This window comes from Hemicordylus capensis, chromosome 1 (assembly GCF_027244095.1).
Source record: "Hemicordylus capensis ecotype Gifberg chromosome 1, rHemCap1.1.pri, whole genome shotgun sequence".
NCBI lineage: Eukaryota > Metazoa > Chordata > Lepidosauria > Squamata > Cordylidae > Hemicordylus > Hemicordylus capensis.
Genome location: NC_069657.1, coordinates 402,196,558 through 402,214,816, shown reverse-complemented (window position 1 = coordinate 402,214,816; position 18,259 = coordinate 402,196,558). Strand labels below are relative to the sequence as shown.

Sequence of the window (18,259 nt, the reverse complement as noted above, 5' to 3'; positions counted from 1 at the left end):
CTGGAGGACTGTGTACAGTTCTGGTCACCACATCTAAAAAAGGACATTGTAGAACTGGAAAGGTGCAGAAGAGGGCAACTAAGATGATCAGGGGCCTAGATCACCTTCCATATGAGGCAAGGCTACAACACTTGAGGCTATTTAGTTTAGAAAAAAGACGACTGCGGGGAGACATGATAGAGGTCTATAAAATCATGCACGGTGTGGAGAAAACGGATAGAGGGAAATTCTTCTCCCTCTCACATAACGCTAGAACCAGGGGTCATCCCATGAAACTGATTGCCAGGAAATTTAGGACTAGCAAACAGAGGTACTTTTTCCACACAACGTATAATCCACTTGTGGAATTCTCTGCCACAAGATGTGGTGACAGCCAATAACCTGGATGGCTTTAAGAGAGATTTGGATAACTTCATGGAGGTCTATTAACGGCTACTCGTCAGTGGGCTATGGCCACCTCCAACCTCAAAGGCAGGATGCCTCTGAATACCAGTTGCAGCGCAGTAAAAGCAGGAGGGAGGGCATGCCCTCAACTCCTGCCTGTAGGCTTCCAGCAGCATCTGGTGAGCCACTGTGTGAAACAGGATGCTGGACTACATGGGTCTTGGGTCTGATCCAGCAGGGCTGTTCTTATGTTCTTAATAGCTATTTATATTGTGCCCTCTCTGTGAACTTCCCAATGGTGCCCAGGAGCCCATTGTTGGAGGTCAAATTCTAGACATGATGGAACTTTGATCCAGTAAAATAAAGGGACTTTTGTGTTCTTACGTCCAGCGTTTTCATTCATTGCTTTAGAGCAGGCATCCCCAAACTGCGTCCCTCCAGATGTTGCTGAACTACAACTTCCAGCATACCCAGCCACAAAAAATTGTGTCTAGGGATGCTGGGAGTTGTAGTTCAGCAACATCTGGAGGGCCGCAGTTTGGGGATGCCTGCTTTAGAGCATGGCTTCTGAAACTTGGGCTTCCAGATGTTGTTGGACTACAACTCCCATAATTCTCAGCCACAGTGGCCAAAGACCATTATGAGAACTGTGCTCCAGCAACATCTGGGGGTCCAAGTTAGATAAGAATAGTTTCTTCTTCTTCTACTGATACCCTCAGACAACCAGTCCCTTGCTGCAGCATTATTTCTATTACCTGTGAAGATTTTGAAGACCTCTCTGTGATTCTACAGTCAATCCATCCAATACATCATTTAAAAAGGATTCCTGTCAGACAGCATCAAAGATCTGTAAATAAGAAACATGGCTTTCACTTAATGAGCTGTCTAAACAAACCAACAGAATTACAAAATCCTTATGTATAATTTCTGGGGGCAATCTCTGTTTCCATTCAAACATTCAAAATTTAGTAACTGCTTATCTCTTCTTTTAGCAGTAGTTAAAGACAAGTGCTTATGCTTGGGCTATTTGCCTAAACATGCATTAAATTGATGTGCTCAAGAAAAATGATTTATAGTAACAAAATTTTGTTTCATATTCTTCTCAAGTACTTCAGGCCATATCACTCTTCAGTGATAGAGCACATGCTTTTGCATATAGAAGGTTCCAGGTTCAACCCCTGGCTTCTCCAGCTAAAACAATCAGGCAGCAGCCAATGAGAATGACCTCAGTCTGTGAGCCACGGCCAGAGTAGACAGTACTGGATTCAGTGGACCAATTGGGTGGGTTCACACATAACAAGGAACCTGTTTTCAAAGTTGGTAACTGACTTGTCTATGACTGTCTGGACCCACACCTACTGCAGGCAGAAACTTGAGCACTCAGAGCCCTCATTTGCACACAATGTGGACCCACCTGTCCAATGGACTCATGGTTCCACTCCCCACCCCGCTCCACTGTCCACATTCAGACAAAATGAAGAGCAGGCTCTCTGAAGTCAGTGAGACTGCAGAAAGGAGGGGTAACTGGCTGTGCGGGCTTCCTTCTTGCTTAAAGGACAGCCCACACAGCAAATCAAGCCTGGAGAGAAGGAGGAGCTCTGGCTGGAGCAAATGCAGCCTCCAGTGCTGCATCTTCACATAACGCTCTGCATCTAGGACCCCAGTTATGAGCAGAAAAATTCACCACCAACCGAGGGTTCAAATTGGAGTCTGCGGAGCACCACCTCAGGTCACTGGATGGACGGAACTAGAGTTCCACACATTTGGATGTAATAGTAGGGAAACGTCTGGCCCTTGCAATTCTAGTTCCGCATTAAGTGTGAATGCGGCCAGGGCATCAAACTGAGATGTGTAACCAAGATCTGAAGTTGACTTATCAACCAAAGTGCCCACTGAGGTGCACACTGTATCTGAATCTACACTCTTGATGAAACTCTGGTTGCTTCTAGGTGAGCTCACCCACTTTGCCATCAGGTGCAATGGCTGTGAGGTGGTGCAAGGCAAGCTGGGATAACATCCATGGCGTTGCTGGAAGTTTCAGCCAGATTTTGTACCTCTGGCTTGACCCGGCTACTTTCAACAAACTGAGATATGTGACAATCTGCAGCTCCAATGTCAGGTTGCCTCCATACCTGGGCTGGGGGAAACCTCAGTTTCCACATTATATGTGAACCCACTCATTGTCTAATTCACTATAAGGCTGTCTTCACATATGTATCCATCTTCCTAGCTGTAATCTGCAGTTCAGTTAAGCAATAAGGCTTGAGCGCATGCTTATTTTGGTGACCATGTATAACTATTTGGTTGAAGCCAATGCTCATTCTTTCAGTCTTTTGAATAGATCTGTTGCCTTTATTGCTCGATTGCTTGTAGATTTCCTGTAAACACCTGATGGGCCACTATGGGAAGTAGAATACTGTGGATGAGATTGATTTTTTGTTTAATTCAGTAGTGTTATGTTCTTATGCTATAGCAAGAGACCCTGTTTAGCTTGGTATCTATGTAGCAGTAGGAGTGTGCATTTGTTTCAGGAGCAATGGAAAAACAGGATGAATAGATCCCCTTTGGTTTAACTGAGGATTCATCTGAAACTGAGTGCAGAGGGCCTAAGCAAGTCCCAAGTGAGCAGAGGTTCATTTGAATGTTTTGGTCCCATTCATTTATTTTTGTTACCATTCCTGATTCCTGCTGTAGCAAGCACGTGAGAGAGAGAGAGAGAGAGAGAGAGAGAGAGAGAGAGAACAGAAATGCTCCAATCTTGAACATCTTCTCCCCAAAGTTTCAATAAATATAATAGGGCTTCTTGACATACAGAACCCTCCAGTCCAGTGTGGCAAGGAGAGTGATGTTCAGGAACATAAAACACAGATACCACCTGTACTTTCCTCTTTCTGCCATTGGTTCCCATGACATGAGAGGGAGGAGGGATAGGTTTCTGGTTTTTGTTTAGAGCTCCCCCCCCCCACAAAAATATTTTCCATTTTCTCCATCACTGTTTTTCTGAGTTTGGGGTTTGCTTTGACTGAAGCCAGGGCATTTTCTTTGAATTCCACCTGACCCCAACCTGTCTTCTTTTTACATTTGTATGAAGAATCTGTGCAATTTTATTTATGTTTTCACCTTGGGGGTTATATTTAAGGGCACTTGTTTGCCTTGGCCTTATCTGAAGTAGTTCATCTTTTCCTTCTTTCCCAGAAGATTGGGAGTTTGGCTGTAAAAATGTTGTTGTTTTGTTTTAGAGACTTCCTGTTATTTACTTTGGTATGTTTGTTTATTTAGGAGCTTCCCTTCTTTAGCAAGTCACAGCTGTATAGCTGCATTATCATATTATTAGTTTGTATGTACAAAAACTGATCTCCTCCTTTCGGCATCATTTATTTCTCCCTGCAAATTGGGAGTTAGACTCTTGTTTGTTTGTTTAATTTATTTATAGGCCACCCAAACTTATATCTCTGGGCGGTTTACAATAAAATAACACAAATTAAAACAAGAATTAAAACATTAAAATCTTAAACATTAAAACAATTTTAAACAATGGCAGATTCTACAAATCTAATTAAAGAAGACTAATTATTAGGGATGTGCGAACTGATTTGGATACAAATCGATTTGTACCCGAATCTAGCTGATTTGGGTGATTCGGAGACAAAACAAATCACCCCTGTGGTCCATTGGCTAGATTCGGGTACAAATTGAATCGCGGCTGATTCGATTCAAATCTATTCGGGTTTCATATCTATCCTATTAATTTCCCCAGATTCCCAGCTTTCTTATTTTTTTTTAAAAAAAAGCTAAGCTCTAGCCCTTATAGAAGTGGAGTTATGGAGCAAAATGTGTGGTCACTATTTTTCAAGTGTTCGGATTCTTTGGTGTATAATATCTTTCACTCAATGAATCCTTATGAGGATTCATTACACACCTTCATTTCTTCTATTCATTTTGACTGTCCTTTAGACAGATTTTCAATACAAACCATGAATCCACTCTCATTTGCTACCATAGAATCTACACTCAGACCACCTCAGAAACAACAGAACCCTGTACCCCATGGGTTAGCAACCCCATGGGAGTGCCTGGCACCTTATGTGCACTACACCACCACTCACTCTGGGCCACCCAGTGCCCTCCAAGTGCACTTATGGGGCTGCTGAAACCTCCATTATACCTTATAGGGGGAAACCTTAAAGATGAGTAAACTTCAACTATTCACCAAAAACCAGCCCTTTGCCCAATCCCTCTGCAATTTGGGTAGTAGCCTCCACCCATTAGGCACTACCACCTCACCACACTCTTCCACCCCAGATCCCACTTTATGCCCCAAATCTGCCTCAAAGACACTAAACCTTGAACAATTCACCAAAAATCAGCCCTTTGTCCAATTCCTCTGCAATTTGGGTGGTAGGCTCCACCCATTAGGCACTTAACTTAAACTGAGTAGTACCTCACTGCCTTGTGGGTGGGAGTGGGGTGTAGTTGGCAAATGGCAGTTGACAATTGGCACTGTCTAAAAGACAGTCAAAATGAATAGAAGAAATGAAGGTGTGTAATGAATCCTCATAAGGATTTATTGAGTGAAAGTTATTATACACCAAAGAATCCGAACACTTGAAAAATAGTGACCACACATTTTGCTCCATAACTCCACTTCTATAAGGGCTAGAGCTTAGCTTTTTTAAAAAATGAAAGCTGGGAATCTGGGGAAATTAATAGGACAGATCCAAAACCTGAATCCATTTGATTCGGTTCGGCCGTGATTTGGATCCGAATCGAATTTGGGGTGATTCGGATGGGTCCGATTCGGATCCAAATCGAATCAGGGCTGTTTCGATTTGGTTACAAATCGAAACACAGAAAATCCGAATTGCACACCCCTACTAATTATGTGTGTTAATGGATACAAATATGAATATGTATACAGTGAATAAATGTGTGTTGATGGCCTTTTCCCATCATAGATGGGAAAACTCTTATTTCTTCAAGAAGTGCATTCCACGGCCTCTGTGCAGCAACAGAGAAGTGTTGTGTTCTTTGCCTTTTATTAAATTATGAAGCAGTTTATCTGAATAAATATAGCTTGCAAAGATTCTACAATTCCAAATATACGCCCTTCTTTCCTTCTAGAGGCTGATTGTGCCTTCCATGGAAGAGTGGATATTGCAATTATTGCTTAGGTGCACACTTATTCCTTTTGTTTATTCCATACATGCCAATATCTCCCTATTTTCCCATTCATCTGAATGGGAAAAGAGGCACATGTTGGCAGGTATGTTATTTTGAAGCAGCTTATTTGAAGAAATACAGCTTGTAAAGTGATTCAGTACCCCACTATCCCAACATTTGTCCTTTCTACATACTTGAAGTAGTAGTATTAGTTGTTGTTGTGGCTGCTGCTGCTATTTTTAAGAGGTGTGCCCATAATTTTTATTTCTATTCAGCATTGGTTTACTTTGGTTAGCAGTTGGGCTGTGTGTCTGTATGCCTCTTTATTACCTTCTAAAATGGGTTCCTTTGATTCTGTCTGTCTGAAATTTGGGATGCTTGATCCCTTGTGGGGTGGTGGTGTCTTAAAATGTTTGCAGATTTCATGCTGATCAGCTAGAAAACTGGAACTATTGAGTCAGAAGTGGTGGAGCTGGTTCCCTCACTGGGACCAAAGGGGATTAAACAGCTGACAAAGAGCAAACGAACATGGTGACTTTCATGACAATGCAAATGTGATTCCACTGAATGAACACAGGCATAGATGAGGATTTTAGCAATGGAAACAAATTGAGACAGGAAACATTTTTCCCCTGGATTGTACCATCTTACTCTACAGCTAACTTAGCAAATCAGTTAGTCCCCTGCTAGCTGAGCAAAGAGGCAACTTTTAAAAGTGGTGATTCTCTTTATTTAACAGGGGGAGAGCAACTGGCCCTATCCATCCCCAGCACAGCATCCCTCCTTCCAGTGGCTGTTGTTGGTGTCTATTGTATGTTTCTTTTTAGATTGTGAGCCCTTTGGGGACAAGGGGCCATTTTATTTATTTATGTATATCTATGTACAGCTTTGGAAACTTTTGTTGAAAAGTGGTATGTAAATATTCATCAAATTTGTATTCGTATTCATATTTGTTTTTTGTAAATTATCATTCCAGCCCTGGAGCACAACAAACCTTATTCTGGGATTATGGAGGTATCATCACAGGTGGAAAATAACAACTAGCTGCCATGCCACAAGCTAATTTTCTTCCTCCAACTGGGAAAGCTTGATACACTGTGACAGAGACTGATCACTGGTTCATAGGGTTAAACAAATAAGTCCCTAAGGTTAAAAAAAAGTTTCCTTAGGCTTCCAGAAGCTCTTATTATTTTCTTGCCTCTCACATATCTTTCCTATCAACATTTCTGCAGAGGCAGCTGGTATACTGTCATTTCTCCACAGGCTCCCCATTCATTTCATACTTTGGTTTCAAGCAGGCCTCCTGTGACTTACAAACTTAGAAATATGTTCAGGGACATTTTCCCCCATCCAAAACTGCAATGAAATATTGTTGTTAAAAACTATACATTAAAAAAACCCCCATTCTTCTCAAAAGTGCAGGACTCGTTCTGTGAAAATAAGAGCTTGTTTTTGTTTTGATAAAATAACAGAACTGCAAGGCCAAAAGAACAATCAAAAAAATCCTGTCCACTTTTTGGCACTGAAGAAAGTTCCTATGCATCTATAGACAACTGAGAAAGTTTCATCATATCCAGTATTATTTTTTGAAGGAATATGCATTACCTCCAGGTGATTTGCCAACATTGTGTAAGCAGTTAAAATAAAAGGTGAAAAACCTTTGTGAGTGGAATGACCAGAGTCAAAAAGAGTCCCTCCCCCATTTGTAAGTGGCAAAGTTGTGGAGATCATTTTGGAGATTTTGGAGCTGGAGTCAAAAGTGGGCAAAGATATGCTGGTAGCTTTCTTCTCCACAGCTGATGTCCAACTCAGCAATCTCCTTTGTTATTACCCTGCAGATGGGCTTCAGAATGACCCTACCCACCACCAGTGCTGTAAGAAGCATGGTGCAGGAGCACATCTACCACTGTAGATCAGTGACTGGTGGAGTTCCCACAGGTAGTGGATTGCAGCATGGAGGACCTAGCTAAATTGTGTCTCCATGGTTATGATTTTGTAGGTCAGTACAATATCTGAGACTGGACATCAGGTCTCATGCCCTCAGGGCATGAACATCATGCACCATTAAATTTACTCATATTTTGAGCTGCTATAACTATTGCTGTAAACCAAAGGTTTCTTCTTTTAATTGAATACATCATAAAACAATGTTGTCTGGGTTAGGACTAAATTCTCAATAAGAACATAAGAACAGCACTGCTGGACCAGACCCAAGGCCTATCTAGTCCAGCATCCTGTTTCACACAGTGGCTACCAAATGCCTCTGAGAAGCCCACAGGCAAAATGTGAGGGCATGCCTTCTTCCTTGCTGTTGCTCCCATGCAACTGCTATTTAGAGGCATCTTGCCTCTGAGGCTGGAGGTGCCCTTTAGCCCCTTTGACAGACCTGTCCTCCATTAATTTGTTTAAGTCCTGCTTAGAGGCCTCTATGCTAGAGGCCATCACCACATCCCAAGGCAGAGAATTCCATAGATTAATTAACACTGTGTGAAAAAGTACTATACTTCCTTTTGTTAGTCCTAAATTTCCACGCCTTCAGTTTCATGGGGTGGCCACTGGTTCTAGTGTTGTGAGAGAGGGAGAAAAATTCCTCTCTGTCCACTCTCTCTACTACATGCATAAATTTATACACGTCTATCACGTCTCCCCATAGTTGCCTCTTTTCCAAACTAAAAATCCCCAGATGCTATAGCCGTGCCTCATAAGGAAGGTGCTCCAGGACCCTGATCATCCTGGTTGCCCTTTTCGGCATCTTTTCCAGTTCTACAATGTCCTTCTTAAGTGACCAGAACTGTATGTAGTACTCCAAATGTGGCTGCACCATAGATTAGTATAAGGGCATTATAATATTAGCATTTTTATTTTTAACCCCCTTCCTAAAGGTCCTTAGCATGGAATTTGTCTTTTTCACAGCTGCCATGCACTGAGTTGACACTTTAAGTGAGATGTGCACCATGACCCCAAGGTCTCTCTCCTGGTCAGTCATGGACACCTCAAACCCCTTCAGTGTATATGTGAAGTTGAGGTCTTTTGCCCCAATATGCATCACTTTAGACTTGCTTACATTGAACTGTATTTGCCATTTTGTCACCCACTTTTGGATCGCCTCACAATTTGTCCTGGATTTCACTATCCTAAATAGTTTAGTGTCACCTGTAAATTTGGCCACTTTGCTGCTAATGCTAACTTCATCTTTTAGATCATTTATGAACAAGTTAAAGAGCACTAGTACTAGTATCCCTGGAAGACCCCGCTTCCTACTTTCCTCCATTGTGAAAACTGTCCATTTATTCCTTTCACCATTTGTATGTTTTAGTACATTATAATGTGCTTTGTTAGGTAGGGGAACTGGAATGTCGTCTTTGAAATCTGTGCTGGTTTCTTTCTTTTTTAGGAGCCCCTGGTGGCGCAGTGGTAAAACTGCCGCCCTGTAACCAGAAGGTTACAAGTTCGATCCTGACCAGGGGCTCAAGGTTGACTCAGCCTTCCATCCTTCCGAAGTCGGTAAAATGAGTACCCAGAATGTTGGGGGCAATATGCTAAATCATTGTAAACCGCTTAGAGAGCTCCGGCTATAAAGCGGTATATAAATGTAAGTGCTATTGCTAAGTGCTATTTAAAGAACCCAGAATCAGTCATTCTGTGACAACACAATCTTCCTTCCCCCGCACAATCCTCTCCACTCCAGGATCACTCACATCACACACCCACATGACTGGCACATGAGTGATCCCAGAGCAGTGAGGGGGCCAGGGGGAAGTAGGCTGTGACCTCCTGCATCCCACAATGTGCCATGCAAGGAGCACAATGCATTGGAGGATTTCCCTGCTGCTGAGCACTCCATCCATCTGGCTCTATGGAAGCTCAAGCTACCAGCAGCCTGCCGGAGCACCCACCCTCCTTCCTCACTTTTGGCCTGGGTACAAAACCCAGGCTACTGATGAAGGAGCATGGGGATCGGGACCAATCCCGGTGGGTCTCATGACCTGGGCTATTGCTGCTCTACTCCAGTAGGGCTGGTCATGAGAATAACCACATTTACTTTCATCATCTGACAATCTGTAACTTGCAGAGAGCATTTATAGCACCCTGCTTCAAAACCATGCCTACTATGGTTGATAGGGATGGCCCAATACAATTTGGTACCTCAGACAGAAAATCCAAATGGTGTCCCCATTTCTATTTATTTATTTTAGTTTAGCTTTTAGTTTTTTAAAAACTAATAAAATCCACAAAACATGACCATTTGTTAACAAATGCCCTACCTTTTCTGATAGTAGTGCTTGTTCTGATCCTTGAAAATAGAGATACTAACAGTTTTTGTCAACAGAGACAATGGCCTCATTCAGAAAACATGCCAACCCTCTGTTACACTTACCTGAGGTCGACATTTCTCACCTTTCAAATGCAGGGAAATCCTGCAACCGCGGTTCTGCTGACACCTCCAGGCCACAGATGGAACCCTCGGTTTGAAGCTGGGCAGGTGGCTGGAACTGGAGCTCCGTGGACTTATCGTGCTGACTGAATGCGGCCACCTGGGGTTTGTGCCGAAGCTCCTCCCATGAGCACACACCCCTCATTTCATAACCAAAGTTTGCTGGGTGAGTGACAAGCTCAGTGGAAGAGGGACTGGGATTGCTGGTGGAGGAAATGAAACCACAGCTGCCGGATCATCTGCTGCCTGATTCTTGGCTTCTGGGGTTAACCTCAGCTAAGCCTACCCATAGTTTCATTTGTCATCTGAACTAGGCTTCTGAGTTTGTGGTATCCATTTAAAAGAACAGCTACCCCATTTTCTATTGTATTGCCTAGCTTATTCCTATTTGGGGGACAGATTTATATCTGACTTTCTACCTAGAACAATATTCCAGGATAATATAGCTGAAAATATATTGAACAACAAAGACAAGTAGATTATATATAAAGCATCTCACTTTTCAGTGGCAGCCAGAACAAAAACAGAGAATGCTTTAAAGCTGACTACAGTTTTCTGCTATGGAGAACCTCTGATCTTAAACTCTACATTGTGTGACCACTCCCTTGATAATTAGCTTTTCTTTTCTGTATTAAGCAGTTTCTGCTATGTTGTTGACCTATATTTAATACCATATGCCACATTTTCCTGCCTTGTTATGATCTGTGCTTCAACAGAAACTAAGACTGATTGATCGCTAGGACCATTTTAAAAAAGATTATTGTCCTTATCTGAGGGAATAGGGCAAAACTTACTGGAGACATCTGAATTTCTGAGGAATTAGGCTTCTGGCTAAGAAGGATGAGGAATTCCTTCGGAGATTCCCTGGGGGCTTTGTAGATCTCTAGAGAACGCCAATATGAAAGCAACATTACCCAACAGAATATTTTCTTAGCTCCAAAGCATATGTTTAGGAACTAATCAGTAGTCTATACTTATAATGATCTCTGATCTTCAGGAGTATGGTGATCAGAGGCACACTAACCCGTGGACCTTGGGGACCCGGTCTGGTCCTCGAAGGTCTGGGGGCGGTGGGGGGGGGGCTCAGCAGCCACCCCACGCCCACCCCGCCAAACCTCCACTGTTTCTTTTTTAAACTTGTTACTGTGGCTGAGGGGTGGCTGCTGGCGGGGGGAGTGGAGCAGCCCTTCTCCCTTCTCCCCCCCTCCCCTGGTGGCAGAGAGACCAGAGGGACGCTGGCCATGTCCATTCGGGCCAGCATCTTTAACAAAGGGCAAGGCGCGCCTGCACAGTTTAGAGATTGTCGCAAGTTTGTGACAATCTCTAAACTATGCAGGCATGCCTCACACTTTGTTATAGACGCTGGCCCAAATGGATGCGGTCAGTGTCCATCTGGTTTCTCTGTGGCCGGGGAGGGGGAGAGAAGAATTGCTCCGCTCCTCACCCCACCCCCAGTCACCCCTTCAGCTGTGGTAAGAAGGTTTAAAAAAACCAAAACCTGTGGAGGTTGGTGTGGTGCCCCCCCCCCCCCCCGCAAAGGAGGTTGCAACAGAACTGCTGCAGAATGGCTTAAAACTGTTTCTGGGCAGCAGTGCAGCATAGCTCAGGGTCCCTACTATTGAAGGTTGCTGTCTGATGATGATGATATGAGATTTCCCTGCACTAAACAGACAGGAAAGGAGCTCCCTATTGCTCAGAGACTCCTTTCCTTGTTTTCAACGTGCACTCAGTTTTGCTTCACAATTGTATAAACAGATTTGAGGCTGCAGCAATCTCATGAATTACTATCTGCAGATAACTGATTACATCAACAAACCGTCAGAATCATGCATTACACTGCTGAAGTGATATTTTTCCTCCCTCTGTGACACTTAATTTTTCTGCTCTTGTGTTATTATTTACAATTATAAAGATGAGCTCGAATCAACATCACAGTCTGAGACATCCCTTACTAATTTCGGTATGCCCCAATTAATTCTACAGTATCAATTCATTCCTTATTCTTAATTCCATAACTATCTCATTTGACACTGTCTAACAGTGTTTGCAGGGAAGCAGAAGTCAAAGTGAAACTATATTTTGGCCCAGACTGCCTTCAACTGGTTGTTTGCACCATTTTTTCCTTCTAAACTTGCCCAAAGCATGGTTATATATGTGCAAATAGCAAACCAGCATTCCAGAATAGCCTTTAGACCAGCGGTAGGCAACCTTGGCTCTCCAGCTATTGTTGAAATACAACTCCCATCATCCCCAGACACAATTCATTGCGGCAGGGGGTGACGGGAGTTGTAGTTCAACAACAGCTGGAGAGCTGAGGTTGCCTACCCCTGCTTTAGACAAAAGGTAGCAGTAATAACCTATTTCCTATCACAGTGTAAAGAGGAAGCTGCTTGGCACTACATAAAAGCAGTCCGAATTTTATTTTATTTTATTTTATTTTATTTTATTTTATTTGCAGAAGGCCAAATAAGTCAGTTAAGCCACAACTAAAGGGAGGAAAATGTCACAGGGAGGAGGTATAGCATTGTGACCTATGTGTATTATTGCTGACGATGCCTTCTCAAAGAATATTGTAGGTGTGTGCTCCATGGATTTCCTGTTAGGAATTACTTTAGCTTTTAAAATGGGGAAGTTAAAATTGCTAGTTTCATAGAAACTGTAATCTATCACAGTGGTGATTCCTAGAAATGAGTACATTTCAATAGAAAGGATTATTTCATGGTTATAAGTACTGTGTTGTATACATTTCCATAATGTATGGTCTAGGGCTTAAAGGATAATGCATCTATGTAAGAGCTGTATACCAAACATGTCACGGCAAATAACTGGCTCCTCCAGCCCTGCCCCTTCATGCTCCTTTGCCCTACATGCCTGGAGAAAGGAGTGGATGATTTCTTGCCTGGATCCAGGGTTGTGGAGAAAGCCGCCTGAGAAAATACTCCAATGTTTCTCCTTGGGAGGAGCCATGATATTTTCTTCAAGTATCAATTTCTTCATGGAAGAACCACGACATTAGCAAGCAACTCATTACCAGGATTTGTTCCTAATCTGAACAAAGTTTACATAGAATGAAGAAGATCAGGAGGATCATATACAAACAAATACAATGTTTATCATTTAAAAACTTATGTTTGTGATGTTATCATATCATCTTAATAGGTAGGGATTTACTAAGTGCCAAAACACCTTGAAAACAAAAATATGAATAATCTAGTTAACAGATACATAATAAAGAATTACTGGCTAAGGTCTTTGAAAACTCCAAAATGTAGTCACTCTCTTAGTGGTCTTTTAGGACTTTTATTTTTAAGGACTTGTTCTTTTAAGACTTGTAGGATCAGTCAAATGTGTTTTGACCCTTGGTTTTCATCAGTGGCTTCCCAACTGTTCATTCATATACAAAATTATGAGAAGGATCTCTTTATCCCTCTTGAGGGGGATGTTTTTATGGAGATTGTTACTGATTAACTTACTGGATGAAAGCTTCTTACTAACAACTCATGTGGGAGCTATTGTTACTAAAGAATAAATAAACAGGGTGGCTCAACTTCGGCCCTCCTGCAGATGTTGGCCTACAATTTCCATAATCCCTGGCTATTGACAGCTGTGGCTGGGAATTATGGGAGTTGTAGTCCAAAAACAGCAGGAGGGCCGAAGTTGAGCAGCCCTTGAACATTGCATTGACTGTGCCCATGATGGGCATTAAATTGGGAATGATGTATCTATAGGAAAGGTACAGACCTCCATTCTTCTTGAAACTTTATTAAACTTTATTAAAACTTTATTAAGGCATTTTAGAGTTTCAGGTTGAGAGGCCTTGCTTGTTAAATAAGTTCTATGCAACAACTTATTTGCAAATGTTTGTATTGCCATGGTCAATAGGTTTTGTTTCAGAAGCCAGTCTTGAAGATCTGTTCATAACTTTCAAGTTATGTGTGTTTGTGAGAAAAACATTCCACCTGTATTTGTGGGATGAAAAGCATTGTGGGGAGGTATGCCCTGCTGCCTTTTGTAGTACTTTGGCTTCAAAGAAGGTCACTTTTGTGCTTGAACAACTTCACTCATGCGAGATTCACCTAATGATAAGGCACTAACTAAAAGGGAAAGGAAGAGTTTATTGTGATCTCAGGACCACTTTCTTGAATATAAAATAATACAGGTTGTTGTTGTTTGTTAAATCAGCAATCCAGGTTCCATGGCCGAACCTTAGAGGTGGCTGACATTTGCTTCTGGCAAAACATCAGAACAGTTGGGGATAAAATCATAAGATGGATAACATGAAAGCTTGGCAGCCAGTCCATGAGAACAAATAGTCTGAGGAAGTGATTTAAGTTGCCTTGAAAGGTTTCTGATCCTCTTGAAGATCAGCAACCAAAATAAACTTTTTCTTCTCCTAGAAAGAGAAACATTTTTTTGTGGGATTTGCTTTTATTCAGTTGGTGTCACACATTTTCAAATCACATGGTGATGCCCCAAGGCAGTATCATTGCTGGCTTTCAGTGACCATAGGGCAGAAATCTCCAGTGCAGCAGATGCCTAAGGGTAAATGCTTAAACTCGGAACCAGCTTCTTAGCCCACTGACCTTACTAATCCTGTGAATACTGACTTCCCACAACTTACTGACTTCCCAGTTCCCCATGAAGTCCATGCAATGTTATGTGTGCATTGCAATGTAATGTTTGTGCAGTTACACAAGGGCACTTTTGTGCTAAATACAAGAATTGTGTGGATGCAGTTGTGCAACTCTCACATTTAGCACAACAGTGCTGTTGTGCAATTGCATGAATGTTACATTTCAATGTTCACATAACATTGTGCAGTATCTTAGCCAACCAATCCAAGATGATGAGTGTAAATGTCAGATTTGAGTAATCTCCACTATAACTCTGATGTGGCATACGCAAGCATCTTCCACCACAGTACAGTATTGTGAAGACAAAAGGGGTAGTGCCACCCAAAATTCATTCTGACATGCGATAATGAAAGGCATAGGATCTTTTAAAGCATGAAATCACCGGTCCTATATTTTTGCCTTGCTCAAAATAAGAATCACATTTATTGTTTGCGTCTTGTCACTAAATATCATGCACCTTTCAGAATTTGGGAAACTTTCCAGATGTGATCACATCATGCTTCCCCTTCTTTGTGGCAGAGAACAGGTGGTGCTCTTGCAAAAGCATTCACCAAGGAAAGAAAGACAAGGCTTCAAAAACTGCTTCAGTTTTATCTCTTATTATGTGCTGTGTTGGGGAAATATTAAAGGAAACTCAATTTGCAACTATTGATCATAGAGGGAAATGTGCTAGGTTCCATGAAATGCGGTTGCATTATTATTGTCATTTTATACGTTAACTGTTTGGACTTGCAGTTAAGTATTTTTATGATACGTGAAATACAATATTGTGTGTAGCATCCACTGTAACCTTGGCATTGGATATAGGGGTGTGCACGAGCCACTATTTGAGCACTGGTTCGCTTGGGGAAAGGAGAGGGAGCTTTAATAAAGATGAGAGCAGATCCTTACCTGCTCTCCGTCTCCCCATGCAGCTTCCTGCTGAGGTGGCTCTCGGCCCAAGTCCCCCACATGGTGCATACACAGATGTCGTGCGCATGCTGGTGCTGCACGGGGGTTCTTGGGCTGAGCGCTGTCCCAACAGGAAGCTGCATGGGGTGATGGAGAGCAGGTAAGGACCTGCTCTCCTCTTTCTTAAAGCTCCCACTCACCTCCCCGTGCCAAACTAGTGCTCAGACCACAGTTCAACAGAGCTCAGCCCAAGTACTCCTGCATAGCACCAGCATACACATGGCATCTGTGCATGCGCCATGTGGGGTACTTGGGTCAAGCGCCGCCCCAGCAGGAAGTTGCATGGAGTGGTGGAATGCAGGTAAGGACCTGCTCTCCTCTTTCTTAAAGCTCCCACTCCCCTCCCCAAGCCAGACTAGTGCTTGAACCACAGTTTGTGCACACCCCTAATTGGATAAGATGGGGATGGGGGACTTAACCACACGAGCCCTCCATCCTTCTCCTAGACAGCCTAACTTCCTGGTCCATATGCCCCCTCCCCATCTAGCAAAACATTTCTATAATTAATAGTTCAGAATTCCTCTAGAATGCAAGACTGACCTGAAATTCCCTCCCCATTTTTTCTGCCCCATTCTCAGAATTATTCTCTCAAAAATGGGAGAATAATTCTCTTTCTCTTTCAGCTGAGAAAGAAAGCTTTAAAGTTTTTCAGTTTACAGCTGAAAATATTTACAGCTTTAACGTTTATCAGCCCACTGGTAAAAACCATTTTTTTCCGCAGATCTCTCCTCAGACATTCACTACTCTCAGGGAGTGGTGGAAGCAGAGTAAAAAGGAACATTGATGAAATAAGTCTTATTAAAACCACTTTTTTTTTTCAACAAAGCAAATGATCAGTATTAACTCTAGCTAATTTCCAGAGAAAGATGCAAAGACCCAAAGAGATTAAGTGATTTGTCCAAGGTCAAAAAACATGCCATTGTCAGAGCTAGGATTACAGTGAAGGTATTCTAGTTCCCTCACGACTGCTTTGTCCGCAGTAATAGGCTGCCTAAAAGCTCCATATTTTTGTAACTATAAGCCAGATGTGAATCCTGCAGCATGATAGATGGGAACCCAGTGGGAAAACATCAAATGAGGGATTATCCTTATTTGTGATGGATGTAATCCAGCAAGGAGCTGACCCAGGGACCTTTTTATTTCTTAGAAGCAGGGCTGTCTATCGAGTTAAAGAAGCAGGTCTTTACATGAAATCATTAAAAATGCCAACAACTCTGACCACCAGCGAGTCACAATTGACTAATGTCTCATTCTAGAAATTAAGATTTTACAGTGAGAGCCACTCTGGTCCAAAACAGCAGTTAAAGCTGTTTCGATTTCTTCCATTCCTGGAGACCTTTTGGTTTCGGTGTTGTTCCAGAAGGGTTTTTTTGTTTTTGTCTTTTTAAGTATGCTACTTCTCCGCTGCTATTTGCATGTTGTTTTATCATGTATTATAGTATTTGTGTTCTTACAGTTTTTATTGGAAGCTGCCCTGATTGTATTTTTATGCAGAAAGACAGGATATACATTCACAAACTAATCTAAACAATGTTGTAATGGTTATACAGAACAATCAGATTCAGAGACAACATTTTATGCATTTATTTTATTTATTTAATATATGTATACCCCACCCCTCCAGTACACTAATGCTTGGAGTGGCTCACAGCATTAATAAAAAGATACAATGTAAAAATGTAACCAAATTTAAGTTAAACAAGTTAAAAGACCAGGCTAAAACCACATTTAAAATTATAATTTTTAAAAAAAGTTTTGTCCGGCAGGCAACCCTGTGGGAAGCGCCACTGGTCTTACCAGCTCCAGCCGAGGCACAGATGCAAAGGAGGATACCATGGTAAGACATGATGTTTGGGGCCAGGCAAACTCGGCGGGACAGCCGACTAGGGAGCTGGGAGGACTGGAGGCTCCAGCCGGGCTTCCACCAGAATCAAGAGAAAGGGAGTTGCCTCTCAGTGATGTCAGAGAGGCAGCAGGGAGTGAAGGGTGGGGGGAGAAGGGAGATTGGGGAAGGGAGACCCAGCTGGACATCCTCAGGGGGAGATGAGGCTAATAAAGCAGGGCAGTGGCTGCCTCACCTGCCAAGGGCTATTAGGGAGTGAGTTGCCGGTGATGAGGAGCTGTGTGTTGGGAGAGTGAAGAGCTCTGGAAGGGTCAGAGATCAGACCATGGTGACTCCTGAGTCAGGAGGAGGAACTGGATGAGAACCAACCTGCTCCTCTCTTAAACTCTGAGGCCTCATAACAAAGGGGCAGGATTCCCAGGAGGCGCTGGGGCACGTTTCAAATTAAAAGACATTTTAAAAGCTAAAAACTGAGAACAATAAAAACTAAAGCAGTTCATGCCTGCTACCAGAAGAGTGGCTTTCCACCTTAAGAGAAAGATGCAGGATTTGGCAGAGAAAGATGGTCAGACGAGGCAAGGGCAGAAAGAAAAGGACTAAACAAGAAGAGGAGAAGACACTGAATGGGTGATCTCCTCCCAAAGATCTCCAGACAATGTTCCCTGCAAGAGTTACCCCCAGATGCTGCCGACCACAGCTCCCACAATCCCAAAGGCCATTGCAGCTAGGGACCATGGGAGTTGCATCCACCAATACCAAGGAATCCCTCCCACAGGGAACACCACCCCCAATATTCAACAGGGATCTTTCTACCTCTCCCATGCCTTTTTTTGGAGCAAATCTTGATTGGAA

The 18,259-nt window shown here is 42.6% G+C and overlaps 1 long non-coding RNA gene across 1 annotated transcript in view; it reads right to left on the bottom strand.

Moving 5' to 3' along the window:
• The window catches only part of LOC128349382 (uncharacterized), a 167,766-nt gene that overhangs the window by 90,696 nt on the left and 58,811 nt on the right, over positions 1–18,259 (bottom strand). The window contains exon 2 of the long non-coding RNA XR_008318784.1: positions 1,140–1,231. This is a non-coding gene — a long non-coding RNA (uncharacterized LOC128349382). The remainder of the gene's footprint in view (positions 1–1,139; positions 1,232–18,259) is intronic.